Here is a 25386-nt window from a genome sequence, read left to right on the forward strand (position 1 = left end):
TGGCAAAGGGTATGAACAGACATTTCTCATAACAATATTAAAATGGCCGACAAGCACACGAAAAAAAAGTTCTCCATCACTAACCATCAAAGAAATGCAAAGTAAAACTACAATAACATACCATTTTACACCCATGAGAATGCCTATAATCAATGTTAAAAAAATAATAAATGTTGGAGACGATGCAGAGAGAACAGAATACTTATACACTGTTGGTGGGAATGTAAACTAGTATGGCCTTTATGGAAAAAAAGATGGAGATTCCTCAAAGAACTGAAAACAGAACTACCATTGAATCCAGCAATCCCATGACAGGGTATCTACCCAAAAAAGAAGAAATCATCATATATAAAAGAACCTTGCACACTTTGTAATTGCAGCACAATTCACAATAGCAAAGATATGGAATCAACCTAAGTGTCCATCAGTGGATGTTTGAATAAAATATATGTGGTACATATGCACAACGGAACATGATTCAGCCATAAGAAATAAAGAAGGCATGACTTTTGCAGTAACATGAATGGATCTGGAGATCATTATCTCAAGTGAAACAACTGAGAAACAGAAATTCAAATACGAAATGTTTTCACTTATAAGTGGTACTTAAATAACGTGTAAACACACACACAGAGTGTGGAATGATAGACATTGGAGACTTGGATTGTGGGGAGAGGGGAGAGGGATGATTAAAAATTACTTTTTTTGACTTCACTACTATGCAATGTGTCCATGTAAAAAAATTGCACTTGAACCTCTTAAATTTATAGAAAAAAAAAAAAGAACATCCACAAATTTAGTCAATGCCTCTCCAGAAAAATGCGTGAAGGCATGCATAAAGAAGCACATGCAAGATCTTCATTTCCAGGTTTTAGTAATTAAAAAAAATTAATCAGGAATTTATCTGTGTGACTATTTTAATATGAAGATGAGGAGAAAAACAGAATAGTAGAAGCCTGTGTAAATGTTGTTATGATTTAGAAACAAACTTATTTACTTAGGAAAAGAATTTGTTTCTTATTGACAAGATTTCAGGGAAAGGTTTACCTTAACCATTTCCTAATTCAAGTTCCTGAGTTTGTTCTCGGACCTCATTTCTTCTCATTTTCTTGGAAATGAATGAATATGTAAGTAAATAACAAGAATGCAGTGGAGTACAGTAGGCAGGAACTCAGGCTCCAGAGCCTGACTACCTCCCACACAACTGACTACATCATAACTAGCGTGGCGTGTGCCTGGGAAATCTCATCTATAAAGCTGAGACAGGAATAAAAATCATACATACCTAATAAGATGGTTCTGTAGATGAAATGACATATAGTAAATGCTTAATAAATATTTCCTGATATAATCAGTCATGACCTGGATAGGTTTGTAGAATATGAATACACTAAAACAATTGGAGAATATTTGTTTATGAAGACACAACATCAAATTCAATATATGAACCAGCATCGTAAGAGTGTGACCAGAATTTCTGGGAAAATCTAAGCAAAGTATAATTTTCAGAGACAACTGTGTAATTTGCTAACGCTGTCATCAGAATGCTTAATTAATGTAATGTTCACAACAATTCTTCCAATTCACACGAACTTCTTCTAGACCACAGGGACCCAGTGCAATTCACTTACTCTCAGGACAAGTTTCACACTCTGTCAATATTCATCTTTCCTGATAAATCCCCCTTTAATGTTACAGGCAAACTAGTGCTTGGTAAAGTTGAAGAACATTTTGCTTTCTGTCTTATTAAGAAAGCTTCCCAGAGTTCCCGAAAGAGAGGGACATGGGTTGTTGAAAGAGCTCAGGTATGAAATTTACATCTTACTGCAAGTGCAGTGGGGAATCCTTGGAGGATTTTAAGCAAGAAAGTGGTATGAGCTAATCTCTATTTTTAAAAGCTCATTCTGGTTACTGCTAGGAAAACAGAGATGGGATGTGCTGGGGGCAACAATGTGATCAAGAACAATCAGAGGCTGTTAAAGTCCTCGAGGAGACAGAATCATGGCCTGAACTGGGACCTTATAGAAGAGATTATGCAAGAGGTTATATTTGGGATGTATTTTGAGGTGGATTCAAGTAGTTTTACTAATGGGCAGGACCAAGTGAAAAACACAAAGCAAAAGTGACTTCTGTGTTTTTGAACAACTGGATGAAGCAACCGCCATTAACTGAGAAAGGATTGGGAGGTACGATGGGCTGAACTGTGTCCCCTCAAATTCACATATTGAAGCCCGATCCCCAGTACCTCAGAGTATGGCTGTGTTTGGTGACAGGCCAAAATACAGAGGTGATTAAGTTAAAATGAGGCTGTTAAGGCAGCTATACTCCCATCTGATGGGTGTTTTTATAATAAGTGGATATTAGGACCCACAGAGGGACACCAGGGATTCATGCGCACAGAGGAAGCCCCATGTGAGGGCACAGAGAGAAGGTGGACACCTGGAGGCCAAGAAGGGAAGGCTCAGAACAACTGAACCTCCCGACACCTTGATCTTGGACTTGGACCTCCAGAAATGTGACAAATAAAATCTCTGATTTTTAAGCCACCCAATCTGTGGTATTTTGTTAGAGCATCTATAGCAAACTAATTCAGGGGAGAGTAAGTTTTAGGACATGGAAATCAAGAATTCTCTTTTTTTAACTTCAAAATATTTAGGGGATATAAGTTTTTCCTTCCATGAATGAATTGAATAATGCTGAAGTCAGGGCTTTTAGTGTGTCCATCACCAGAGTAGTGTACATTGTACCTGACAGGTATGATTTTGTCCCTCACCCCCCTGCCACACTCCCACTTTTTAATTTCCAATGCCCTTTATACCACTATATGATGGTGGGTACCCATCACTGAGCTCCCACTTATTAGTGAGAACATGTGGTATTTGTTCTTCCATTCCTAGGATATTTTGCTTAGAAGAATGTTCTCTAATTCCATCCAAGTTGCTGCAAAAAAAACCTTTATTTCATTTCTTTTTCTGACAGAGTAATTCTCCATGATGTGGAAGTGTGTGTGTGTGTGTGTGTGTGTGTGTGTGTGTACACACCACATTTTCTTTACCCACTCATCCATTGATGAGCACTTAGGTTGATTCCATATCTTTGCAATTGTGAATTGTGCTGTGATAAACATTTGAGTGCAGATGTTTTTTTGACATAATGATTTCTCATCCTTTGGGTAGATACCCATTAGTGGGATTGCTGGTTTGAACGGAGTTGACTTTTAGTACTTTTGAGGAATCTCCATACTGTTTTCCATAGAGGTTGTACTGATTTACAATCCCAACAACAGTGTATAACCATTCCTTTTTCTCTGCATGCATGCCAATATCTGTGTTTTTTTTTGATATCTTAATAATGGCCTTTTGATAGGCATAAGATGGTATCTCAGTTTGGTTTTAATGTGCATTTCCCTGATGATTAGTAATACTGAGCATTTTTCTCATGATTTTCTTGGCCATTTGTCTATCTTCTTTTGCAAAAATTGTATTGGGATATGCTAATGGGGACTCACATCCACATTAGTCAACAGTGAATGGCTTGAGGGCTCTGACACACCTGAGCATCAGCTCCTGCTGCAGTCTGCTCCTCACTCTCCCCCCACCTACCTCACTGACAGTGTCTCTTTCAGTTCTTCCACACCCTCTGTTTTGGATGTGTCTGGTGAGTTCATAGCTCATGTTTATTCTTTCCTGATACTCTAATCTCTTTCACTCATTGTGTACACTGGAGAAGGTCATGGAAATGGCCTGAGCTGAGTGATATTTGAAGCATCACCCGCTCTCTTCCTGTACTCACCAAGCCAAGGAAAGCGTGCCTTCCACCAGGACTGCCAGTTCTCCAGCCATACACACTATGAGGCACATCTTCCTGGCACTCCCTCTTCTCCTTCTCTCTGATCTTCCTTTTCTACCTCAAGGCCTACAATTAACCGCCTAAACAAGACTGTTCTTCTCTAGTTTCTCTTCTCAAGTAGTGTCTGGAGAAATCATAGACAGTCATCTCAAACACGTCAGAGCACCTGCTAGGTCTAAACAACTACATTTTGCCTCCCTTAAAGCACATATATCCTAGCTACAATTGTTTGGATTCCTACATAACCAGAGAAGAATTGCCAAGTGGTACTATATTTACCCTTCAGAAAATATCAGTATTTATACCAGTGGGGAAAAACCAATCTGTCTAGTCAGGGAACAGTGGCAGTTACCTGTAGCCCACCGTATTGTATTAGGAAGCCTTCCTGCAGTGTAAGGAATCTTCAAGTGATCATAGAAAATGCACATTAGAGAAAGAACTATACATCAATTTCAAGATTCTTTGCACCAGTATAAACACATACTAAGTTGTTATGGCATGTATGAACAGGACCTACCCTCAGGTATTAAGAGGTATATGATAGGAAAGAGGATCTATCAAACCAACATTAATTCTGCTAAAATTGAGGCACAAACAAATATCAGATTGACAGTTAAGCTTAGGTGGAAAATGGTGAAATAACTGGCACTTTACAAAATGTTTATAGGACCAATGCCCAAAGATATCAGCAGTTCAAATGGATTACTCATATTAAGAAGAGATGAGATGATGTAGAAAATGAAACTTGAAGGAGCAGACTATCCACATTGATTTACGATGAAAAATTTAATTTTTTTCATGTCCTCATTGAAGAGGGCTGATGATTAAAAGCAGAAACAACAGTTGACACCATAGCTATCTTACGTGGTTCATCTTGCACAATTTTGATGGAAAAGTTGAGCAAATTGTCCACTCAGTGGGTGCCAAAACTGTTGTGCCCAGTACAGCTGAAGACAAGAGCAGATCTTTCAAAGCAAATTTAAATAAGTAGGCTCAAGATCCTGAAGCATTCCTTCCAAGAATTTTAACAGGAGATGAACCATGGCTTTACCGACAGGATCATGGAGACAAAGCACAATCACAGCAACGCTAGCTACCAAGATTTGGACATGGTCCAGTCAAAGCAAAAGCAGACCAGTCAAGAGCAAAGGTCATGGCAACAGTGTTTTGGGATGCTCGAGGCATTTTCCTTGTTGGCTTTCTGGAGTGCCAAAAAATGACAGCATCTGCTTATTATGGGAGTGTTTTCAGAAAGTTATCCAAGGCTTTACCAGAAAAAAGCCAAGGAAAGTTTCACCAGAGAGTTCTTCTCCACCACAACAATAGTTCTGCTCATGCCTCTCATCACATAAGGACAATTTTGAGAGTATTTCCTTAGGAAATCATTAGCCTTCCACCTGACAGTCAAAATAGCTCCTTAGGACTTATTTTCTTTCCTAATCTTAAAAAATATTTAAAGGGAACCTATATTTCTTTAGTTATTAATGTAAATAAGACTGCATTAACATGGTTAAATTCCCAGGACCCTGAATTATTTACGGACGGACTAAAAGGCTTTTAGTTCAAGAGTCTTGATCTTGCAGTTTGTATTGAGAAATAAAGTTTATATTTCTATTTTTATCTTTAATTTCATCCTTCCACTAACTTCATGAAGTTCCCTCATGCCACCTACAACCCTTGGGAAGGACCAGAGGAGACATGCATATGCTTAGCAGAGCGTTCCTCATTCGTACGGGTCAAGGGTCCTGTCTTCAGGATCTCCAGTCACCTGGCCCTGCCTGCTGAACCTCCAGCCAGGCTGTCCTCACATTACCACCAGCACTGCCCCAAATTGAGCAATAACATATGAGCTACACAAGGTCTGAAATGATACCTTACAGCCAGTGATACTGACAATCCTAGATTTTCCATAAAAAGCATAAAAGCATGAGCAGGAAACTTCCTGCTATAACTCATATTAAGACGAACAGCTGAAAAGAAAGCTACCAATGAGGGCACTCTAAAAGGACTTTATAGAAAGCACAAGATCTTGAGTTCAATTTTTAAACACAGAAATGAAACAAAGGTAGTGAGGGATACTATAGACTCTTATTTAGAAAATTAAATAAATAAGTTCTCTCAAAATGCATGAAAAAAGAAGGATATAAGATAAATAAACACAGGGAGGTTAAAATTATAACACAAAATATCAACAAATAATTTTCAGAAGGAGAGTTGGGGGAATGAATTTCAGAATATTATAGAAAAAAATGCTCTGTGTTGAAGAATAATCTGAGAAACAGACAACAAAGAAACCATCTAAAACAAGAAGATCAACGCAATGCATTTGAGACCTTGATGAGGGTATCATAATATCTTATTTAAGTGTGTGATTGTGGCCACTCAATTATCAGTGGGAGTAATTAAAACATATTCCCCAGAAGAAATAAGTGCCAAATACAATAATATACAACATTTTCACAACGGGGCAGATCAAGTAAGAAGACTTTTTAAAGAGATAAAATAGCATGGCTCAGACAAGGAACTGTGTGTTCATTTTGTGCAGCTCTAGAAATACCATGGTGGTTTTCATGGCTGCTTTTCCTTCAATAACCCCCTCGCCAGTATTAATAAGAATAGAATGGGTAAGGTCATCTGTGTTCTTCAACACCAAGGCCTTTCTGATTACAGCCAGATGCAGAGAATCCTGGACAATCTTTGTGGGCCTGAGCAGGCTGAGGGACAACCTTCTTTTATCCATGTGTGCCCAAGTATGCATTGTACTCACACATCTCAAAATATCACAGAAATGATTTCTATGTCATCAAAAATTTAGCAAAATACCATATGCATACATATGCACATATCATGAATGATGGAGTCTGGGCTATAACAATTGCCAGAGATTTTGACAATCTTCACTTTTGGCTATAAGATCACTTTGGAAACACATATACTCACCTGCATGCACACACCCTCACATGAACAACACAAACGAAGGACACAGTTACAGTCTCATCAACCAGACTGAAGATCAAATGATTCAATTCAAATATCTGTGCTGAGTACTTGAATATAGTTTATTCAAAAACTTTTCCTAGGACAAAATTTGTACCTCTTGGAAGCAGACACTAACAACATCCTAGCTGACCCATCCTGCATGGCTAATGGCCGAAAAGGAATGCAGTTGACCTTTTGTGAACAAAGGTGAATCTATTCTGCTGTCAGGTGGTGAGGTCCACCCAGGAGGGAGCTCAAAGGTGCCATTGTTCTGGTCATCTTCATAAAGGGAGCTGCCCTGATTCTCCCAGCACGGAGTTGGGGGAGCAAACCCTGAGCCTCCTCCAAGATGCTGCTGGTCCTGCTCTCAGTGGCCTTGCTGGCCCTGACTGCAGCTCAGAGCGTGAATGAAGGCAAACAAAGGGGAGAGAAGCTTAGGGCTTAGGAGGCCACACTTCAGGGGTGAGGAATGTGAGAGGACAGGGGGATGGGAAGAGAGATGGGTCTGCAGAGTTCTCAAGCCAAGGAAAAGTCCAGTTATGTCCTCATTCCATGGCAAGGCCTCATACTGTGTTTAAACTATAACTGGAATCAAATAAAGAATTTCAACCGAAGGAATGACAAGGTAAGATTTACAGTTTTAGAAAGATCTCTCTGTGCTGTGAAGGATGGAGTGGAGGTTGAAAAGTCTGATCAGGGAAGCCCAGCAGTGAAGCTACCATAGTGATCAAAGCCGACAGCAGTGACTGCAGCCTCGCTGTACGCTGGGTGCAGTATCGATGAAACAGATGAACAAACATCTACTTTATTATGTCAATGAATTGCCTATAAACATGTTGAAATGTTAGCTAGTTAAGAGATAGACATTCAGATAATAAATGTGTCTCTCTCTACATAGAGATCACAAATATTAGGGCCTAATATTCTCATTTTTCTCCCACACGTATTTAATATTTCAATATGTTGTGAGCCAGTTGTATAAGATTACATCCTAGTGTTTACTCCTGGTTGCTCATCTCAAGGAAGTATGCTAATATGATCAAAATATTTAGAGGAGAATGAGGATAATAAGATACTAAAATAGGACATTGAAATACCCAGAGCACTTAAATTAGCATTAAGGATTGAGGGATCCCAGGGAGGACAAAAAGGCCTTTTCTATTTTGAGTTCATGGTTGACACTCTGCACAGTGACAACCCTGCCGCCTCCTCATGACTTCCTCCCTTTCCAGCAGCACCACAGGCAGGGGAGGGGAGTTAACTTAGGGAATACACGGAATATGGAGAGAAGTCCCCTATCCTTATAAAACACTTGAGAGCCCAGATAGATTTGTGATGTGACTTTAATCGCATCCTGTGGTTGTTTTCCTAGATGCCCAGTCTGAACAGTCTCCTGTCGTAGCATCAGGTAAATTCCAATAATCCTCAATCGACTTTCGATTCCTAGTTACCCTTAGGATTTTCCAGCTCTCCAGGGTCGTCTAACCATCATTTCCTCACCAGGAATTGATTACCGTGAGTGCTCCTATAGACTCAGGCAAACCTCACCCGACCCTGCCTCTGGGGACCACGAGCAGGGCCACCACCCTGAGTGACAGATCCCCTGGCTGAGATGACAGCAGGTGTTGGTTGCCTGATGCCCCAGGCCAGGGCTGACTGCTGAGAGAGAGCAGATGAAGGGGAAATGTCCTCACTCTGACTCCTCCATCCTCCTGAGAGCCTCAGCCTCTTCCTTCCTCCCCTGTGTTCCTCCCACAGATCCGTGGCTTCAGGAGCCGTGCAAAGAAATGCTGTCTGGGTCTTTTTTCTCTGTGTTTCCTTACTCACCTTCATCCCTGCAGCGGGTGAATATGTGGCACAGCTACCCAGTGAATCCCGTGTGGGGCCTTCACTTTGTCTTCCTCTTTCTATTAGTATTTCTCTACTCAGGGCTTGGAGCCTGAGGAGCCAGCACTGCTTTCCATACAGGGCTCAGAGCACAGATTTGGGGTCACAGTTAGCAAATTACCATAGTGATCAATATGTAACTGCTGACATAACTGATATTTGTAATATTTTTGCTTTTCTTCTGTCCTTGGACACACTTTCTGGAGATTCTGAGATGTACAAGACTTCCTTTCTTACCGATTTGAAGGACACCTGCTTGTCCCAGGTCCATGAAGTTAGACTTCGTTTATCACCAGGGTAGGGATGAAGAGGGGACCTGCATAAGGAAGCAGTGGGCAGGAGGGAGGGTGGCAGTTGAGAGAAAAGCTCTGTGTGATGAGGTGAGAGAGGTAAAGAGGGAGAAGTGCCTTCCAGCACCGAGCTTGTCTACTTTTGTGCCCTACCCATGCAGATGGAGAATTCTCTGAAGAGAGCCAAGAACAGGAATCCCAGGAACAACCTGCTAAGGATGAAAACCAAGAGGATGGTCTAGAGCAGCAGGAAGGCCAAGAGCAACAAGGTGGTCCTGGAAAATGTCAAGGTCCACCTGGACAAGGAGGCAACCAACAGGGACCTCCCCAAGGGGGCTGACAACAAGGACCTCCCCAAGGTGGCCGACAATAAGGACCTCCCCAAGGCCAAGGACCCCAGTAATCTACAATTCAGAGACACGTATGATTCACATTTATTCTCAATCAAAGGTCCTCACTGATACGCTTCTCAGACTTTATTGTGTCAATGAATTGACTGTAAACATGTTGAAATTTCATAGTACCGGGCCCATTCATAAAGATTTCTAATCAGATATTGTGGGATAGGGTTGCAAATCTCTGTATTTTTAATGAGCTCTTTAAGGTAGTTCTGATTTTGAGGAGTGCCCTCAAATTTTCTTTTTCTTCTGGGTTATCTGTCTTACATTGGGTCATAATGAGATGGTAGAGCTGTGTTCCCCCTTTGGTGCTGTGTGTCCTGTGCTCAGACTCATTGACTTCCATCTCTGGTTTCCACGGGATCACTCTGCTCAGTCCTGCTTCACCTTCTCCCCAGGCCTCTCCGTCCCAATATCTCATCTTAATATTTCACTTGCTCCTGCTGAGTATTGTATAGTTTTTGAAATCCTTTTTAATTAACTCAAGCTCAAGTTACCAATAAAAAACACACCTAATTGAACAGAAAGGAAAGAAGCTAAACCTCAAAGGCATATCTCATTCTATCTCCCTACACCCATCTCCAGAACCCACTACCATTGATTCCTCTGTACACTGTCTTAGAAATATTTATATGCATATAAGCACATATAATTTTTTTTCCACAAATGACATCTAACTTTATATGGAGATTTATATGTTGCTCATATTTGATAACAGATGTCTTAGAAAACTTCGTCATCAGTTCATAGACAGGTATAGATCTTTTCAGTTTATTGTGCTCTTATTTGTTTTTTGTTTTCTGCACTTGCATACTGTTCTGTTGTATGGCTATACCACCATAATTACTTTAACAACCCTTGTCAACTGACATTTAGGGTGACTTCAGTTTTTCACTATTATAGCCTATGTTGCAGGGGGCATCTTGGCAAATATAACATTGAACATTTTCAACAGCCACCAGAACATAAACAACCTAAGAATAATCTTATTTCATCATCTTGTAAGCAACAATTTAGAACACATTATGTGCTAGATGCATAGCAATAGTGAACAAAAAGAAATTAGGAAGGTAAGAGAGATGGGAGAAAAGAGAGGGAGAGAAGGCGGGCTCTCACCTACCTCACTTCAGTAACACCAGCAAAGGGGATTAGACGCTTCCTGGCATGTCATGTCTTGTCTATAAACTTTCTTGTTTGCTTGTTTGTTTCAGAGTGTGAAGAAGATAAGAGTCTTTTGAAAACACCATGACATTGGAATAATGTGATTATAACTATCACTTCAATGTATCAATAAAATAATCAGCATGCAATTTCTGATTGTCATCTCCCTTTTTGGGTGTTTGTGAGTTTGGAATTTGAGGACCAGCAACATAATCTAAGAATGTCCAAGACCTCTTCTTACTGATACTCCCAGCAAGCTTTTCTCCTCCTTTATCCTACCTAATCAAACCAGCTGCCACGTGAAAGTGTCCCATTGTCCCTCTCTACTTCTGGATTCTATAGCACAAATGCAAATTTTTTTTAAAAAATTACTTTCAGATCTTTTACTGATATTCTTGTAATTTTAACAAAGCAAGGCACATATAACAATTGAGAGTAAGCTACAGAGACTGAGGAATCCTTAAAATTTCCAGAATAGTTGATCCTGGTTTCTAGATAAATGAGTGTTGTTCTATGCCTAGGATTACTGCTCTAGGGAGACCTGGAATGTGGCTCTCCCTAGACTCAGTAACTCTTTTCTCTTTATTTTTTCATTGTTCCATTCTCTCTTTCCCTACATCCTCACCATTCTTTGAAAAAATCTGAGTGGATTTTGTAAAGAATCCTTCATGATGTATTTTAAGGGGGAAAGAATTTATAGTAAAACTTCATTATGATTGAAAAATTTCAGAAAAATAAGGATTATTGTAAGTTAATGTAAATAACTTAATTTGACTCAAGAAGCTAAAGGAAAAGTTGAATATAAAATAATACTTCGAGGGATGAAGGAAGTTGAGAAGAAGCCACGTCCAACCACCTCTGATTGTCACTTCCAATGTCAATAGAAACCATATACTTTAATATTTAATTCTTATATCATTAAAAATACATAATCTTAATGTATTTAAATTTTTCTAAAATTTAGAATACTATAACAAGTTTTTGAATTTCTTTCTTTCTTTTTTTTTTTCTTTTTTTTCTTCACTTGGCACTCTGCAGTATTAGTATTCTGTGATGTTTATTAAATAAAACATGTAGGAATGCAAGAATATTCCATTAGGAAAAATAGTAGTACGTAAACAAGTCAACATTGTGCTGAAAATAACACACCATGTTAAAAGAGGATTGCAAGGAGGGTTCAATATTTAACACTGGCCATACCCTAATGAAGGTCACAAAATTTCAGTGCAAAGTTCAAAGAAATCACAACAGAATGACCTCACCATAAGCAACAGCAAGTGGACGAACCCACATGCACCTGGAGCCTATTCTCTGGCTTCTCTCCTGTTCTCCAGGTGAAGCCTCCCTGCTCCCATCTATGGCTGTTGCACCAAACTCCATACCATATTGCACCGAATTCCATACCATATTCTCCTAATCAAGGATCTTGCTTCTGCAATTATGTCCCTTTTCTCCCCTGCATCTTCAATTTGTGCTTCTTTATGGGATCGAAACAGTAAGTACAAACCTATGGTATTATCTCCCATTTTTACCAAGCTCTCCCTACACTTTTAAAGCCTCTCCATCTACAACAATATTTATCTGCCACATTTATTGCAGAGTTCTTGTAAAGTATGTCTATCATTATTGCCTCCCCCCCATTTTCTCTTCTACCCGCTCTATAGAGGCTTTTGTGCTTACCACTGCACTTCTGTCAAGGTCATCTGTGACCCCATTCCACCCAGCCCAGGAGTCAATTCTCAGTCCTGCACCTCATTTGATCTCTCAGTAATTGGACACCATTGATCACTCCCTTCCTTTGGGAAGATTTTCACAATATGTCCAGGGACCTCACAATCCCACATTCTCTCCTTGGTTTCTTCTAACTCTCCTCCTTCCCTCCTGCAGCCACGAAGTTAAACTTCCCCCAAATCTCTATCACAATAAGTCACACCTATATTCATCTACCTGACTCCTCTCTATTCCTCACATATCACATTACATCTGGTCCAATAACAAAATTCTGTCATTTGAAGTTCTACCTTCAAAATAAATCTCAAGTGCAACCATTTCTCACAACTTGTATCACTACTAGCCTCTCTCAGCAAGCATCATTTCTAGCTTGCTCCAAAGAGCAATTCTACTCTTAACCCAACCATCATTCTCCACATAACAGATTTAAGATCATAGTACTGTTTTATTCAAAATTTCCAATGCTTCTTTCTAATTTGCTTCATTTTTGTATCAAGACAGTTGTCATTATGAGACAGCCAGCACCCAAGGTCCCTACTTTCCAATAATGAAACTCTTGTGTAGTCCCCACCATGGTACATCTGAGTTGGTCTATGTGACCAACAGAATATGGCAGAAGTGGTGGCATGTCACCTCTGACATTATGGTATAAAACAAACTGTGGTCTCATCCTTTGTTCTATAATTTCTCTCTCTCTTTTTTTCTCTCTCTCATTGTCTCCTTATCTCTGTTTCACTTGTTTGGGGAAAATCCAGTTGCTATGACAACAACCCTAAGGAGAGGCCATCCATTCTAAGTGATTCTCTGAGTCTTGGACATTGGTGCAGAGGGTAAGCGCCTAGAGAGGAGAAGGAAAAATCTCCATCTCCAGGCCCTCACTCCCCACCTGACCTCTATAACAACCTCACTCTCCCAAATTGTTTCCAACCTGTACACAGGTGGGTGAATGACAGGCCTCGGTCTGCTCTCTCCTAGTAAGCCCTGCTAGGAAGTGAGGTGTCCAATTCCAAGAACTAAAGTTTCTTGGTTGGTGATTTTTTTCTAGAAAGAGGAGATATTTTTTGCTGTTTGTGTTCACAGTTGTATCCTACAGTCACTAATGTCAACAATACCCTGCACCTAAAATCATCTGTCAATTACACTTAAATTTTCTTCCTTAGAAAATCCTTTTTCCTCCTGATGTAAATAATTTTTTTTTCCTCATTCATTTTTCTTTAAGCATCTAAGTCTTCCTGCAACTTCCAAAAGGCCTGCAAAGTTTCTCTCAGTACAAGTTTCGTCACTCTCACCATATCAGATAGTTTGCTTTTGCCCTAGAAATTCCCTTTTGTCCCTCTCAAGGAGCATGATACATACCCTGAGTTAATGCCTTCCCCGTTCTTGGTTTTCTTTTTAGTGAAGTACACACTACTGTAGCAGCCTGCTGCAAATGACTGCATGAGAGGCAAAACATTTGAAGATCTTTCATGTCTGGGAATGATTTTAGTCTAGCACATGGTTAGTAAACTGGGTATAAGATTCTAGTTTCAATATAATTTTCACTCAGTATTTTTACAGCACCATTCTACTGTTTTCTGACTTCTATTTTTCCACTATTCTTCTAATTCTCAATCCTTTTATATGACTGGATCATTGGGATCTTCCTAATCCCTAAATTAATTAGCTATAAGTTAATGTGGGTCTGTTTTCCACTTATTATACTGGGCACCCCATATTCTAAGGGGGCCCCTGTCCTGGGCCCTGCGTATTATACAGGGCTCCATATGAACACCAAAACCAAAGGCATGGTTCTTCTTTATATTTTCATTAGGAAATATTTTAAAAGTTCAGCAAAAATAATCAGGGATTATGGGAGAAGAGGGCACAGCTTGAAATAGGGCTCTCCAGGCCTAAGGATGCAGATTTGAGAATTTGAAAAGAGAATAAATTTACAGCTTCTGATTTGGGGAGCCAGAGCCGGGAAAAAATGCATGTTTTTTCTTAAAGTTAGCTTAATTAGAAGAAATGGCTCATCTAGGCAGATAGGTTCATCCACCTGCCTCCCCCAACCCCTGACCCAATACCTGCACTCCCTACCACTCTTATGCCCAGTGGTGTAGTTTAGGGAGGTGCTTAGACCTTCCTGGGCATCCTCAATCAGAAGTGAGGCATGAAGGAGCCAAACTCACCTAGCTGCCTAGCCGGTTCCCACAGAAGCTTTGCTAGGTCAGCCCTGGGCCCCAACCCAGCTTCCACCCCGCTATTCCAGCAGACAGCACCGCCCCCCAAGCCCCCATCCCCATCCCGCCTCCTCCCACCTCTATGCTTGCAGGGTCAGGGTTGGTGCAGGGAAACACCTGCTCCTTTAGGCTCTAGGCAAGGTCAAAGGGCAATTTCCAGGGGACAGGCTGCAGCATTTGGGTGGAAATGTGACCTGAACTAAGTCTCTGGATTGCTTTATAACTTGTGAATATTTAGAAATAAAGTATGTGGGCCCCCCTTTGTTTTTCTGTGCTGGGTACCGCAAGTTACATTTAGGCTTATGGATAACCATTGGGCCCTTTCAATATAAAGAAATTATCCTTAAGTTCTGGAAAATGTATTGTAGGATTTCATTACAATTTCTTTCCTAACATATTCTCTGTTTTCTTTGTCGGAAATTCCTGTTTATTGAATTTTTAAATTTCCTTCACACTATACCATCTCCTTGCCTTTTTGTTCTATTTTATGGGGGAGTTCCTTAACTTGATATTTTATTGAATTTACCAGCAATTAAATCTACAATTGCCCACTGTTCTTTTCTGGTCAATCCTTTATTTGATAGCATCCTATTTTGTATCAAGATCACAGTATCTATTCTTATCTCTCAGAATATATTAATTATAATCTTTAAAAGGTTTCTACACCTCCTTTTCTTGTCTCTGTTTTCTCTGAATTAGTCTTTTTCCTTTTATTTGAGTTTTATTTGATGAAGATTTTCTTCAGTTGTTGGTGATCCTTTGAATTCTGTTTATACTTAAGAGTTAGAAATCGAGACTTTCAAAAGTTCCATATGTATTGCAAGAGATTTGGAGAATCGTGTGCCTCACAGTAGGGGGACTGGGTGCCCTAGTAGTTATTTTGTGAAGATGTCTAGATGCTGTCTCTTAGACAGTGCTGATCCTACAGAAAAACCCTCCCATCTCCTGACCTGCAAACATCCTCACTGCTGGCACTTTGGAGCTGGCCAGGATAAGAGGCAGAGCCTCCCTCCATTCACTTTACAGGCTTTCACTTGACTGTCCTGTTTTCAGAATAGAATTTTTCTCATGGCCTCTTCAGTGACCCACAGTTGTTCCCAAGTCCGGCACCTCTCTGGTTTAGTTTCTCTAAATAAACCTTTGATAGACAACTCTCTGGCCAGTCTCCCTCTTGGCTTTCTAAAATTATAGATTCATTGTGATTAGAAGAATCAAGATTTAGCCCAAGATTTACACAGCCTAAGAGTGTAGTCAGAATTTTAAGGCAGAAACTGTGTATTCACTTTGTTCTACTGTAGAAATTCCATGGTGGTTCTATGGCCACTTTTGTTTTAATAACCTAGAAGGATATTAGTAACAATAGAATGTGTTAGGTCACCTGAGTTCTACTACACCTAGGCTTCCCTGATTAAGGCCAGATCCAGAGAACTCTGGACAATTCTTGCGGGCCTGTGCAGGGTGAGGGTCAACCTTCCGTCATCTATGTGTGCCCAAGTGTGAGCTGCCTTCACATATATCAAAGTTAGACCAAAATGATCTCTATGTCATCAAAAAATTTAGCTCAGTGTAATACACATATGTAAATACATGCCATGAATGATGGAGTCTGGGCTATACTAATACACATATTGACCAATGTCACTTTTGGCTATAGGACCACTGCTGACACACATGTACACACACATGTACACACATGCACACACACAGACAAGCAATAAAGTGTGAGGACTGAGTAATAGTCTCATCAAGCAGACTTAAAATCAAATGATGATGGAACTTCAATTGTCAAATTTTTGCTTATTGCTTGGACACAGTTTCTTCAAAAACATTGCCCAAGTCATATTTTGTACCTTGTGAAAATGAGACACTAACAATGAAATCCACACAAGGTACATCATAGTCAAATATCTGAAAATGAAGACAAATAAAGTATCTATAGGGGAGAAAACAATATAAATGAAAGCAGAAAACATAATCAGAAACACACGAAAGCCACAAGGGAGTGACACATTTAGTGTTGAAACAGAAGAATTGTAAAACCTCATTTTTATATTGAGTAAATTTATCTTTCAGGAATGAAAGAAACAAAGAGTTAGATGAAGAAAAACAAATAGTATATGTCACCAGCAAACCGACCTTAGAAAATAGCTGAAGGAATTTCTCTAAACAAAAAAGAAATGACCAAAAAATGAACTAGAAACACCAGGAAGAAGAAAGAACAATGTAAAGGGAAATATACAGGTAAATACAATACATCTTCCTTTTCTTCTTTACTTTTATGAATATGTTTGACAGTTTAAGTAAAAATTATAAGAGTATCTGATATAGTTCTAATTGCATGTAGAGAAATATTTAAGACGATTCTATACAAAGAGTAAAGGGACCTATACAGGGGAACAAGGTTTCTACACTTCACTTAAAGTGGCAAAGTGTTGACACTGTTAGACTGTAGTAAGTTTTATACATGTGATGTAAAATTACAGCATCCACTAAAAGTATCTGTACAAAGAAATACATTTAAAAATACTATATAGATGGCTGGGCATGGCGGTGCACACCTGTAGTCCCAGCTACTTGGGAGGCTGAGTCAGGAGGATCGCTTGAGCCCAGGAGTTCCAGGCTGCAGTGAGCTGTGATTGTGCCACTGCACTCCAGCTTGGATGACAAAACCAGACTTTGTCTCAAAAAAAAAAAAAAATTCCTATATATAAGCCAAAATGGAATTCTGAAATAAATTTTAAAATAACACATAGGAAGGCAAGACATAAAAACAGAGGAAAAAATAAGATAAATAGAAAACATAAAGTAAAATGGACTTTATCACCCAACATGTCAAGAATTACATTAAATAAAAATGATCTAAACTAAATCAAATTGGTTAAAATTGGGGGATCTCTAGAGTAGAGAAACAGAATAGCTTACCACCATTATGAAAATTTACCCAGCACTTATATTTTTATATATAAGTTGTACAAATTTGATATTATTTATATTTTGTACAATTAACTTTCAGAACAAAGTAGTTTTGACTAAATAATATTGTAATTATACTGTAAATAACCTCACAAAGTTCTCAGCTTAGTCCACAAGTAACCTTCACGGGCAGCTGCTATTGTGAGGACAGTCACAGGGTGAACTCCTCGCCTTTGCTTGCTCCGTGTGTTAGAGTCCCCTGGCCTGTCCCAAGGGCTTCACTCCCCTGATGTCCACACTAGTCCTAAATGGCCTCATCTAAGCCAGTTGTACAACGGGCAGCTATGGGCATGGCACAGTGCTACAACTCCCCATTTTACCAATCCCGCCTCGTTATTCTCTAGGCAGCCACTTTTATTCATCAGCTGGAATTTAAAATGAAACCTTTTTCCATTCTGGATAGATACCAGTGAGTGGCTACTTTGAGTCTCCTCTTTTTTTCCTGGCTAAATTTCATAAGTCATCCTAATGGTCTATTACAAAATTCCAGGCGGAAATCTTCTTGAAATTAAAAAAAGAAAAAAATAAGAAGAGAATTTGAAAAAATAGTAACCAGAAGAATAGAATACTCTTATATTCCTAAAAGATATCAGGGAAGGCTGTGGAACTTCTTTCTGTTTGGAAGGAAATCCCTGAGACAAGGGGCTTGGTAGAGCCAGAAAAAACAAGTACTAAAATCTGATGTGCTCTGGTACAAACTCATAATAAGAGTGAGGGATTTATTACATGTTGTATGTAAACTACTGTGAATCAGAATGTCTCTCCCTGAGGCAAGCTAATAATGATTCAAAACATTGGGATATTATTAACATTGGTATATTAAAGATCAAAAAAGAACTTTCAAGTTGACTTGGTTTAACTAAGTCATTTTCCAAGAGGAATCTGGGGTTCAGAAATGATGAACCACATTAAGTGGCACAGCTACAACTCAAATCCATATGTCCCCACTCCCAAGTCTACACAACACTCTGAAAGATGCATCACCTCAACTTACAAATGCAGGCAAACACAAAGTTAACTTTTGTCATTTTAGTTTGCCATTTACATGTTTGCGTATAAATACTGCAAGTACAAATATATGCAATGCCAATTAATTTTACATAAACTTACACCCTTTTGCAAAAGTCTAGTGTAAACATGAAAAAAAGGGCTGGGTGACTATCTTCACGCCTCACTGAACCAAACCAAGTCTAGGGCAGTAAGGAAGGTATCTATCCCGTCTGCGATATGGAGAATGATGGCCCCCAAAAGGTGCGCACTTCCTAACTCCCAGAACCAGTGAATATGTGAATATGTTAAATTATGTGGTAAAGAGGAATTAAGGTTGCTAATCAATGGACCTTAAAATAGATTATCTAGGAGTATCCAGGTGAACCCAATGTAATTACAAGGTCCTTACTGTAGAAGAGGGAGGCAGAAGAGTCAGTGCCAGGGTGACGTGATGTGATATGAGACTCAACCATCCACTGCTGGCTTTGAAGATGGAAGAGGGCCAGGGAATGTGGGCAAGAAAGTGGGATTCTTCTCTAGAGCCCACAGAATGGAACTTTGCCTTGACACATGGATATAAACCAGTCAGACCCATTTCAGACTTCTGAGCTACAAAACTGTAATAAATTCATGTTCTTTTAAGCCACAGAGTGTGTGATAATGTTGTATAGCAACAATAGGAAAACTAATATACTTTCCATAGGTTCACTTCATGTTTTCCTGAAGCCTCTGTCAAGTATTGGAGCAGTTTATGAAGTATCGGAGAATACAATTATTATACATATGACAACGAAGCAATCTTTTCCCTTATAAAATAAAAACCATTCTCAAAATACAATTCAAATAAACATTTATTGAGCCTATATTAACTGGGACTACAGCAAAGAAATATTCCCCTCCCACCCATTCTTGTTCAATTCGCTCCACCCAGCCAAGATTAATGCCTTCCTGTTCACCCTCAGCTGGGTACAACCTATGTTTCTCTTGTTTTCTACAATTATGCAATCTCCTTTAGCATAGTGGTAGTTTTGTTCAAAAGCTCAGAATCTTCTATACACTGACAAACACAACTGATGGAGATTCTGCATCACCTAAATTAAAAAAACAAAAACAAAATAAAACAGGAGTTACCAAAAGGAACAAGAAAACTCAGCACTCCTCACTTGCACTGCAACCTTGGGTATGTGACTTAATCTCTTTAAGGTATAATTCTTTATCCTCCCTCCAACTCTTGTGCCTTAAGTGAGATACACACACTGTCTAGGTGTCCATTTTACTGTGTGAAGGAACCACTTTAGGAACTTCCAAAAATGCCAAGAGTGAGGTGAAGTATAAAAATATGGAATTCTTGATTCAGAGTGCTTAGGTGTTAAAGTTTTGACTGAATTATATGTTCTATGCATCAGAAAACCTGATGGCTTTTTTCCAGGTTCTCTCTTAGATAAGACTCCATGATTTGGACTGGAATCACAACGTAAAAAGACAGAAGGAAGAAATCTTGGAAAGCTCAAGGCAGATGCCTTGTTTATCCTATGTCCATTAGGTTACTGAAATCTAGTCAGTTAGGCTTGGAAGATAAACCTCAGAGAGGAAAGGGGTTGTCTTTAACCTTCTTAGATTTCATAGCTGATCTCGGCATCTAGAAAGTATTAAGTTTGGAACCTTTTTACAGGGATTAAAATAGCATTGAATATGGTATCAAGTCTCTCCTAAGATACCAGGGACAAGAGAGAAGAAATTTGCAAGCTCTAGAGATGCTTGGCTGGTATGTAATTAAAGAAATGGTTTCATTAACTTCCAGTAAGTATAACTCGCAGTATGTCTAGCATTCTGTTAAAAATCTCCAGTAGTATTAGTAAATGCAGGATTCCACTAAGTGTGCGACACCAAACATTCTTTCTCCTAATTGCCAAGGCACTTTGCCAGGGCTGAAACCCTACCAATGGAAATGGAATGTAAATACACTCCACAAGAAGGATTTGGTCAAAGGTCCGGTCTCCACTCACATCAGAAGTCCCTAAAAGTAGCAGGTGAACTGGGCCCATGTTCATGTGCTAGTACCATACTGTCTATTCTTCCAAGAGTGGATCCAGCTAAGCAGACATGGTGCCAGATGAGAAGGGTACAAATGGGGACAGAGTACCAGAGATCACTTCTGGAGTCTCTCCTTGAATCCCTCCCAAGAACAATCACTCAAAGACCAGGAATAAATAACAAATACAAAAATTTATGGCCTTACCTGGTACTCCAGTTATGGGCACTTCGGCATAAACAGAAGCGACATCTTTTAGAAATAAAGGAATACATTTCTTAATTTAAAAGGTAAAACCACCAGGGAAATCATCCTTCCTATTACAAACCAGAGATTCTCAGTGTGTTGGTAATTGCCACAGTCAGAAACCTTCTCTTGATAGGCAGGAGTGGAAAGACGTGGGGGCCTGTCCTCTAGCAGAAATGGCAGAGGGCTCTGGGCCACGAGGCTGCCTATTGCTCTTCAGTCAAACGTGAGAATTTTCCTGACACTCTATGAGTTGTAAAGAAAGGATGAGCATAGCTAACTTTGACCTTTTACTGCAGGCCGGGAAACTGGAACCCTACAAATTCTGAGAGTGAGCATCCTTCTGCAGGAGAGGTGTACCCTGCAAAGCAGAAACTAGTGGCAGAGCAAGAATTCAGACTCACCCAACTATTCCCATTCTAACGGGCCTTTCAGCCTTCGCTAAAATACAATGTCTAGGTTCCTCCAACTACTACTGCAATTCCCCAATACACTTAGGGCAGTGCTAGCATATAGTTAGCTATTATTTGTAGACTTAATCAGATTATTTACAAATGTGCTTTTGTAAGTAAGATGCAAGGCTTAATTTTAGCAAAAATCTGTGGAATATCTCAAACTACTGGGTTTGTTTGTGGGGGTAGAAGGCATTGAAATTTTAGGACCCCTTCACTAAGTGATATACAGAAAAGTGAAAAAAAAAATGGAGGCTTGATATAGCAGAGGGCAGAGAGAGAACAAGCGCTTAGTTCGTGATGCTTAAAAGTCCCTTTTTTTCTGTTCAGTCTAAATTCAATTAACATTTTACACTTACCAAAATCCGCACTCATGAAGTCTCCTGTCTCAACAGTACTGTCATCAGCTGAAAAAGAAAAGGAAGTTATTAATCCCATTCTTGTCACCACATCCAGCAACCCTGTGGAGACACCAAGGAGCTTGTCCTCTTTAGAGAAGCCCAGAGGTTGGTCCCAGAGATGAGGTCGGGGCAGACCTCAGGGCTGGAGCCATGTTAGTATTCAGATTTCATTCTTGAAAATTCTCTGGGAAAATTCTTAAATCTGCCTCAAGTTTCAAAGAACTTTTGGCAAAAGTTTGCTCCACCTCAAAGAACAAGGCAGCCCAGGTATCCCTGAATGTATAAATTACCATCGGACATTCCTCAGCAATGAGATGTAAGCAAGGAAATGGAGGCGGGGAGAAATCTCTGCATGTCTGGCGACAGGAATCCTTACCTGGGGCCACGACTCCTTCCACAGAGGAAGTGGCAGCCTCCACGTCAGAAGCGGATGCTGGGAAGACAAGGTGGGACACAGGTGTGGTCACAGGGGATGGAGGGAATCAGGTCCACTGGAGGAAACCAGGCCTTCCCTCCCGAGGGCAAAAGATGGGAGCCCACCCAGGCCCGCCCAGGCCACCTCTGAAGCCAGACCCTCACTTACAGCCGGCATGCCTGTTCTCCTTGGTGGCGGAGTCCATGGCCACATGTGATTCTACTACATCACCAGTTGCTGCTAGAGAAACCAAAAGGAAAAGAACAGCTCAAGTACTTCCCAGTAGGAACATTTCCACCCTCTCCACACCCTTTTCATTCCCAGATAAATCTTTTTCTGGGGAAAACACAGAATATAAGGCGGCACACTACATCACATGTGGCCTCATCACAAGTCTCTTCCTCCACCTGCTGGAAAGCACAGCAGCCTAGCTGCCGCCTGGAGGTGTGCTCAGTGCCCCTCCTTGGAGGGGTCGTTTAGGAACGGGCGCTCAGTATTGTGCCTGTAAATATGCATTGGTCAGATGGGAGCTGAACAACATTCCAAGACTCCCCCTCTATAATTTTCCAGGTTCCTGAAAGCTAAAAATAGAAACCAAGGAAAATAGCTATTTCTAAGGAGTAAAGACACTAAATGGGCTACTTTTGCCGCTTTTTCATTTACTAGACTGTGTAGGTCTTCCTTTTCCAGCCTGTCCCATAGAACGCACAATCCAGGCATTCCAGGGCTTGCTAAACACACAATCATACCCGTGTATGTCTGTTGAGCAACAACGAGGGTCTCCTTGGCCCACAGTGAAAGAGACGTGCGTTGTCACTGGGGCAGGTTATGGGCACCCTGCCAGCGAGGCCAGAGTCCTTAGCTCTCTGACGTGGTCGCTTTGCTTCATCAGACATTCACAGCAGCAAAGAAGCCCAAACCCAGCATCTCACAAACTGAGATGGAGCAGAGAGGGAGCTGGGAGGAAGAGGGCAGCAAAACATAACCATTCTAATGCAAATGAAAAAGCTCCCTTCCTCCAGAGAAATCCACCTGAATTCAGGGAGACCTTTTAGAAAAGAAAGCTTTTGGGTGAAAGCTTCGTGAAGACAGCTATTTCTTTCCTTTCTCAGCGTGACTCCCAGGTTTCCGCTCCAGACCCACTGATTGCGATGGCCCGCGACCGAGCTAGCTGCTGCAGCGCTCCAATGCACTGCGCTCCACCGTCACTCGGGGATACCCCTAGAACTTTCTAACCTGAGATAAATACAATAACATCTCTTTAGCACCCAACAGGGAACGGAACCCACAGAAAAACCTCAGAAGTTCTCTAGACAAGTACCCTAATTCCGTCTGGCCCACCCTGTTACCTTTATGAAGTCAGTACAAACATATTCCAAATCTTATTTTAGCCACTCAACTACTCAAGCCCTAAAAGCTCAGTGGCCCTTCCCACCTTAAGACCAAGTTGATATAAATCTTACCCAATGCCGCTTTCCAACTTTTATAGCAGGTCTCTCTCTCCCCACCAGTTGCGCACGCACACACATTCACACTCCATGAGAGGATTTTAGCCTCGTTTTCAAATGCCTGCAGAAGGTCCACTTACCAGGAGGTACTGAGGGAAAAGCCACAGCCAGGGCACACAGGGCAGCGAAGATCACGGCCTTGCTGAGCATGGTGCTGGCCAGGAGGGCAGGAGGCTGGGAGGCTGGGCGGGCCCTGGAGTGAGCTCACCGAGAACCTGCCTGGGCTTTTATAGAACCCTCCTCAGCCCCTGTCCCTGAAGGAGGCATTCCCAGGTGCTTGTGAAAGAAAAAAACAAAAGCCTCGCCCACACCAGGAGAATGCCCCTGGAGGAAATGGGAACTGAGGGGAGGGGGGGAGTAAGGAGTTGTTTGGAGGAAAACTCTAATAAGGTCCTTTTTGAAATTAGCTTGCATTGCCCCATTGCCATCAGCACTGTGTATGTGCTTCTCTGAGGCAGGGGAGAAATTCTGGTTCTACCAGATTGCTGAGCTGAGCCCCCTCCTGGACCAAGCTTGCATGATTGTCATCCATGCTGGAGCTAGATAATGCTCTGTTGAACCTCCAAAATGCTACTTTTGTGTCAGAGTGTGGGACTGGATTTCAGAGCAAGCACCATGGTGAGTCACAAAATTTTAGTCCAGGAGTTTCTAACTAAGCCTTTGGTTTCATAAAGGCTCTTTGAGCCTGCTTCCTATTTTGAGTCTAAGGGAGCCAAATAATTATCTATTACAAATATTAATAGTATCCTAATCCCGGCAGGATCCTGGAAAAGAACCGTGCATCTGTGGATGATGATAACAACAGTAACTACCACTACTACTACGATTACCAGTGGAATAATAACGATAGCAATATCCACAAGTATAAGATTTCACATACGGTGCTATCTCATTTGATTCTCACCATGATCCTACTCAGTAGGCAATATTATCCCCATTTTTCTGGTGAGGAAGCTTGAGGCTCAGAAATTAAGTGATTCCAGATTAAGCCAAAGATACTCACTTTCTGCAGGGGTGTCATTAACATGAAGTACTTCTTGGCTGTGTGGACCTGGCTCCTCCTGGTGACTTTCCCAGTCCTCCTAAGGGGAGTGTTAAGCTGAGATGTGTCCCTGGCTGCAGCTCTGGCTCTTTAACCCTCACAGTGGAGATGCAAAATACAGGATGAGAAAATGCAAGGACAAGGCACCAGCTCACATACATCAGTCTCCTGGCTCAATTAGAAGTCACCGCTTGTGCCTGCAAAGGAGGTCATTAACTGATATGCACGACTCGCATCACAGGGTCAGACTCTTGTTGCGGCCTTTACATCTTACTTTTCTTTATTTTGAAGTTGGGAACTGATCCATGATCCCCAGAAACCTCAGGGTTGACAATATATCGAGAGAAACCTCTCCATAATAATAATAACAGCTAACATTTATTGAGTGTTTAGCTATGTGCTATGGGCATATGTTACTTTATCCTAATACCAACTGTAAGATAATCCTGTTGGCGACTTGTCCATGAGGGCGAATCAGAAGAAGGAGGACAGTGGTTTGGGGAGGAAGGAAAATGACATCACTTTGCGACAAAGGAGGAAAAATGATAGACCTTGTCATCTCAAAATCCAAATTTCCTGAACATAGGCAGAATACAGAGTTTTTAAAGGGAAGGTTCTCAGCTTCAGGCAATTACTATGATTAACTATGCTAATCATCCCAGTTCTGCCAAAGACAAAGCCTGTGAACTCCAAACTCTTGAACTCTGCCAGGCTGGCGTGAGTTGGGGTGGGGGGGTGTTGGTGCCACCTGGGAGTATTAACAAAAGACTTAACCTGCCCTCAGGATTGCAGGCCAGGCCGCAGTTTCCAAGA

The sequence above is a fragment of the Lemur catta genome, chromosome 6 (assembly GCF_020740605.2).
Source record: "Lemur catta isolate mLemCat1 chromosome 6, mLemCat1.pri, whole genome shotgun sequence".
Classification (NCBI taxonomy): domain Eukaryota; kingdom Metazoa; phylum Chordata; class Mammalia; order Primates; family Lemuridae; genus Lemur; species Lemur catta.